Source organism: Saimiri boliviensis, chromosome 3 (genome assembly GCF_048565385.1).
Source record: "Saimiri boliviensis isolate mSaiBol1 chromosome 3, mSaiBol1.pri, whole genome shotgun sequence".
In the NCBI taxonomy this organism is placed as follows: Eukaryota; Metazoa; Chordata; class Mammalia; order Primates; family Cebidae; genus Saimiri; species Saimiri boliviensis.
Genome location: NC_133451.1, coordinates 49,655,114 through 49,661,677, shown reverse-complemented (window position 1 = coordinate 49,661,677; position 6,564 = coordinate 49,655,114). Strand labels below are relative to the sequence as shown.

The 6,564-nt window shown below is 41.5% G+C and overlaps 1 pseudogene; it reads right to left on the bottom strand.

The window, feature by feature from the left end:
• Positions 1-517: 517 nt before the first annotated feature.
• LOC104652296 (mortality factor 4-like protein 2) lies at positions 518-1,407 on the bottom strand (annotated as a pseudogene).
• Positions 1,408-6,564: the final 5,157 nt, after the last annotated feature.

The window sequence follows — 6,564 nt, the reverse complement described above, 5'->3', positions numbered from 1 at the left end:
GGGGACCCAAGTCTAAACACAAAATTCATTTGTGTTTCGTATACCCCTTATATAATATACATAGCCTAAAGGCAATTTTTTTTTTTTTTTTGAGATGGAGTTTCGCTTTGTTGTCCAAGCTGGTGTGCAAGCAATTTTTCTGCCTCAGCCTCCTGAGTAGCTGGGATTACAGGCGGGCACCACCACATCCAGCTGATTTTTTTTTTTTTTAATATTTTTAGTAGAGACAGGGTTTCACTATGCTGGCCAAGCTGCAGTGTCAAAGGGGTGGAACCACCAGCATTCACGCAATGTTGTTAACTAGGCGATATAGTGTTCTACAGAATGTTTCTTCTTTGTTCTAATTACTGCATACACTGGCAACTTTGAAATGAGACAAGAAGCTTACACTCCTTTTATTTTCTATTTAAAACAGAACAGAAAACAAACTGAAACATAAGCCCTGTTATACATTAACAATGTTAAACAACATCAATTTTATAAGAAAAAGACTAAAAACAAAAAGTGTTTCCAAATCTTAGGCAAATAACAGTGAGTGGTCTGTAGACCAGCACAGGACGTTATGGTGGTACTCAGCAGAAGCTACTTTTAATCACTTGCAGTAAAGAGAGATTCAGAATTCTTTGCCAGATATTTTAGGAAATCATGCAAATAGCCCAACAATAATGCAAGGCTTTTCTTATCAAGGGAAGTACAGGCCGACATCCTATTCTCACCAATAACCTCAGTAGGTGTGGTGCTCCGTAAACCTGGGACATTGGAGCATCAGGGTTAGCCAAGAGGATTTCCATATGCTGGGGCCTCTTGAATTTGTGGAGCAGCTGAGTGCCTAACATCACATTGAAATAATTCTTTTATTCCTGCCACGTCATTAACTGCATATGCCTTACTATCGACGTTTCCCTGCGATTTTTTTGCAATTTGCATACTCTTTCAGAATTGCATCTACATTTTGCTTAGCAGGGAGTTAAAACAGCTGCTTCTGCTTGGTAACTAAGTCCCAGTCCCCAGCAAGCCATGGTTTTTGATTCTTCAGGAATCTTCACTTTAACTTCCTTTCTATTCATAAGTGTGTCCTCACTTTCAACAGTGAGATCTGCCCAGGCTCTTTTCTTCCTTGGGGTCTGACGTGCTTTGCTGGTACTGCCTCCATATCTGTTCCCAGGAGTCTTCTGTTTGTTCTTTCTGGTCTTGCTCATAGGTCCTGAAGTGGGGTTCTCTGCAGAGCGACCCCCCACCCCATCATCCTGGGAGGGTGGGTCAAGATTTTTCTGCTGTGAACTAGCTGTCTTCTTTCCTGAGGAGACCCCTCACATCTTCTCTGCATGTTACTTCTAATTGGATTTTTGCAGTTGTCTTCTGCAGATTGCTGTCTTGAGTTTGAGAAGCCTGCTTTCTGGAACTCATGCAACCCTGTTTTTGTTCCCAACCATATTCCTTCTTTCCAAGAATTTCCAAGGAATTTCCCGTATAGAATTTTTTTTTTTTTTTCCCACGGAGTTTCGCTCTTGTTACCCAGGCTGGAGTGCAATGGTGCTATCTCGGCTCACCGCAACCTCCTCCTCCTGGGTTCAGGCAATTCTCCTGCCTCAGCCTCCTGAGTAGCTGGGATTACAGGCATGCGCCACCACGCCCAGCTAATGTTTTGTATTTTTAGTAGAGACGGGGTTTCATCATGTTGACCACGGTGGCCTCGATCTCTTGACCTCGTGATCCACCCGCCTCGGCCTCCCAAAGTGCTGGGATTACAGGTGTGATGCACTGTGCCCGGCCTGGATAGAATCTTATAGATCTTCTAGGATGGTCTAGAAGGATGAAGTGGGAGATACAATCCAACATTCTGTAACCACAGATGTAATAATTGGCATCTGCCTATGAGATCATTGGTATCTCAATAATTATAATCAATAGCAGTTGTTAAGGTAAGAATTTGTCATAGTAAGCCACAAAAGTTGTAAAAAGGTGATGTAATTTAGAAGATAGACATACATATAAAATTACCAATTCTGAACAGGTTTTTAAAGATAATACTTATTCCTTAAGGATGTTCATATGTAACAGAATAAATGAGAGTTATTTCTTTATTATCGTTTGAAATACAAAAATTTCTACAATCAGGATCAGATCTCCTGAGCCTTACTATACAGCAAACTTAGCTTTTCTGAATGGTGACCTGAAATGAGAATCCAGATCTTCACAGCAGCCGCTTTCTCACTCTTTTTAAAATATCAAAACCCTTACTGTGTTCTCTGCACTCTGAATCCCTTTTCAATGCTCTCCTTTTTTCTCCCAGAGTGACATCATTTTCCAGCTATATACTACATATTAGCCTGTGTTTATGTTTCTTGTCTCAATCCCGCTCCTAGAATGGAAGCTCCTGGAGGATATTTATGTCTACTGGGGTCACGGAGAACAACCACCCTGTGAGAGGAGGGCCATTATTATTTTAAAGAGAGGGTAAATTCACATCCAGGACCTCCTAAACCCAATCTCAAACTCAATGATGCAGTGAAAGGGTGAGGTTGGGATGGAGATGAAATGGATTTGCACTGATTTCAATGAATTGTCTTATTACTACCATTATTCATCTCATAATCTTCTCCATGACCTTCTGGTTGAGGGCAGAGGCCAAAACTTGTGTATGACCAGCATTTTGCAAACTGGTTACATATCAATCAAAGTCCTAGTGAAAGCTCCAAGACGAATGAGATCTCAGCTTTCTTGTTTTCATGGTTTCTTAAGCATATAAACCAGATGAAGCATAGTAGATGCTCAATAATTGACGAGGAATTCAAAGAAGAATATCAGTATCCTAGGTGGATGCCTCCTCACCATTCTATTTTACCTCTAAATAGGACTTTCCAATTTATAAAGACCCAAACCAGTTATGTCATTGGATCAGCAAAATTATTTAAGCTGGATAGGACTTTCTGTTTTTTAAAAACCATTACTTCCACAATAAGATACTGTGAGGTTAAAGGACTTGCCAAAATCAGATCCTGGACCTAGACCTGCAATCAAAGTGTCATTTTTTTGGTGGGAGACACGTTCTCTTTCTAGACCTCCTGGCTAGTTGAGGAAAACCAGTAAGTTACTGGATTTGCTGTGGACGCTTCTAAATCCTGTGGCCCTGAGATTAGGCCTAAGATTCTCCCTCCACTGTTAGCCTGTAAAATTCTGTAGCTGCTCACATCACAGCTACATGAGTGGTTTTGGGGAAACACACCATAATGGCTACATCCTCCTGTTTTCGTAATTTACACAGGATTGAAAACAAGAGATCATGTCTTGTTAGCTCGAGCTCATTTGGAGTCTGCCCTGAATCTCTAAACTTGGCTGGATGCCCTTCCTCATCTGACTGCTCTGGGCAAACCAACTTCTGTCTTAGTCATTGTATTACTCTGTTTGGATTCTCTGTGAGTCCATCAGATTTAGCTGATGAGCTCATTGACTGCAAATTGATTGAGCAAGACAGTGTTCCTAATTCTCTACACATACACAGCACCATTGTCTTCCGCAGATACTTTGTAATAGTTGGCATTCACCTTCCAGATCATTGGTATCTCAATAATTATAATCAATAGCTGTTGTTAAGGCAAGAATTTATTATATTAACCTACAAAAGTGGTAAAGAAAGGGATATAATTCAAAAGATAGAAGTAAATATAAAATTACCAATTCTGAACAGTTTCTTTTTTTTTTTTTTTTTTTTGGAGACAGAGTTTCGCTCTTGTTACCCAGGCTGGAGTGCAATGGCGCGATCTCGGCTCACCGCAACCTCCGCCACCTGGGTTCAGGCAATTCTCCTGCCTCAGCCTCCTGAGTAGCTGGGATTACAGGCACGTGCCACCACGCCCAGCTGGGTTTTTGTATTTTTAGTAGATACGGGGTTTCACCTTGCTGACCAGGATGGTCTCGATCTCTTGACCTTGTGATCCACCCGCCTCGGCCTCCCAAAGTTCTGGGATTACAGGCTTGAGCCACTGCGCCCGGCCTGAACAGTTTTTTAAAGATAATACTTGTTTCTTAAGGATGTTCATATGTAATAAAGTAAATAAAAGTTACTGCTTTATTATCATTTGAATGACATAAACTGTTAGTTTTCTATGAGTGGGGAAAATATAGCCTTTAAACATTTTGAGATAAGAAAAGGAGTACAACACTTTATTTATAAAATATTCAGTGTTTAGTTTTTTACAGATTTTATCTCTATGCTACCTGTTTTATTTTTATTTTTTTATTTTTTATTTTTTTTGAGACACAGCCTTACTCTGTCACCCAGGCTGGAGTGTAGTGGCGCAATCTTGGCTCACTGCAACCATCACCTTCTGGGTTCAAGTGATTCTTATGCATCAGTCTCCCAAGCGACTGAAACTGCAGGTATATGCCATCATGCCTGGGTAATTTTTTATACTTTTAGTAGAGATAGGGCTTCACCATGTTGGCCAGGCTGGTCTCAAACTCCTGGCCTCAAGTAATCTGCCTGCCTCGGCCTCCCAAAGTGCTGGGATTACAGGTGTGAGCCACTGCACCCAGCCGGTTAGAATTTAATATGTCTCAGTTAAACACTATTTCCTTATTCTGCATGCTCTAAAGCATCAATGATAATAATTATGAATGTAGAAGGAGCATTGGCAGCCAAAGTTAACCACGCCATTGCTGTTCTTGGGAAGGTTCTTTACCTATGCTTTCTTTTCTTTTCTTTTTTTTTTTTTTTGAAATCAAACAAGTTACTTGGGTTTCAGACAATGTGGGCCTGATATAATCGCAATACCATTTAAATAGGTCAAAGAATGACCCTGACCCAGACAGGACTCTTGGTGTATTTAGCTGTCAACAGAAGATAAAACTTATCAAAATAATGGCTACTTTACAAAATAAGGCCTGGCCGGGCGCGGTGGCTTACGCCTGTAATCCCAGCACTTTGGGAGGCAGAGGCGGGTGGATCACAAGGTCAAGAGATCGAGACCATCCTGGTCAACATGGTGAAACCCCGTCTCTACTAAAAATTAAAAAAATTAGCTGGGCATGGTGGTGAGTGCCTGTAATCCCAACTACTCAGGAGGCTGAGGCAGGAGAATTGCCTGAACCCAGGAGGCGGAGGTTGCAGTGAGCCGAGATTGCAAGGCAGGCAGATTACATTGCACTCCAGCCTGGGTAACAAGCGAAACTCCATCTCAAAAAAAAATAATAATAATAATAAGGCCTGCATCATATTGTTAGAGGAACTTCTAGAAATATGAACTTCTAGAAACAGTTACTATTAAAATTAAATTTAGTTTAATTCACCATTATTTACTGAGTGCCTCCATATGTTAGATGCTGGGGCTACAAAGATAACTAGACCCCATGCCAGGCCCGGTGGCTCACCTAACCACAGCCATCAGTGAATTCAAATAAGTGTGTGATAGTGGCATGCAACAATCTGTGGAACCATGGAGGAGAGATTGTCCTTTTTTTCTGCTGACATCATAGACTCCAAGACTGAGCCTTGAACTATTTCTAGGAGATGCTCAGAGTAAAAATAACAACACCAGGAGAAGAGATTTCTAGGCCAAAGTTTCATGAGTGAGCACAGACCCAGAGGATGGATGTGCATTAAGTTGGCTTAGGTAGAATAGCTGCACACAGGAGAGAGAAACAGAAAGGGCTGCTTCGTGGCAGAGAGCAAAGGGTGTGAGTGGCAGATGAAGAAGTATGAAGACCTCTATAGAAGACAAAGGGTCTTTGAAGGATGCTAAGCAGGAAATTATATTGTAATCATTGTAGAGGACAGGACTGGAAGAGAGAGAAATCAGAGACAGTTAGGGTCCAGTACCAAAGTCCAGACTTGAAATGATGAGTGTTACATTAATCAGTGGTGGTGGGAACGGAGAGGAGAGGAGAAATTCAAGAGCAATTTGGAAGGTAGCACCAGTGGGCCTTTGTTGCTGAGTAGATAGGCCAGGGGTCCAGAGAGACAAATGGGTCAGTGGGGACTTGGGTTTCTAGTTTAGGTGTCTGTATGGAAGATGATTGTGTTAACAAATATAGTGGTTACAGATGAAAGATAAACAATTTTTTGTTGTTTCAGATGAGACCGTAGATAGAGGGAGTGGAACTGAAAGAAGATAAAGTATTTGGTTATAAACATTTTGAGTTTTAAGTGCTGTCAGAATAGTCAAGGGGAAATTTTTGATATAGAGTAGCAGCTGGAAATATGGATGTGAATTTAACAGAAATTGAGATTGGAGCTGGGTGTGGTGGCTCATGCCTGTAATCCCAGCACTTTGGGAGGCCAAGGTGGGTGAATCACCTGAGGTCAGGAGTTCAAGACCAGACTGGCCGACAGTGAAACGCTGTCTCTACTAAAAGTACAAAATTAGCTGGGCATGGTGGCGCATGCCTGTAATCTCAGCTACTTGGTTGGCTGAGGCAGGAGAATCACTTGATCCTGGGAAGCAGAGGATGCAGTGAGCCGAGATTGTGCCACTGCACTCCAGCATGTGCGATAGAGCAAGACTCAGTCTCAAAAAGAAAGAAAGAAATTGAGATTGGAAATAAAAATGGCATCAATATATAGTA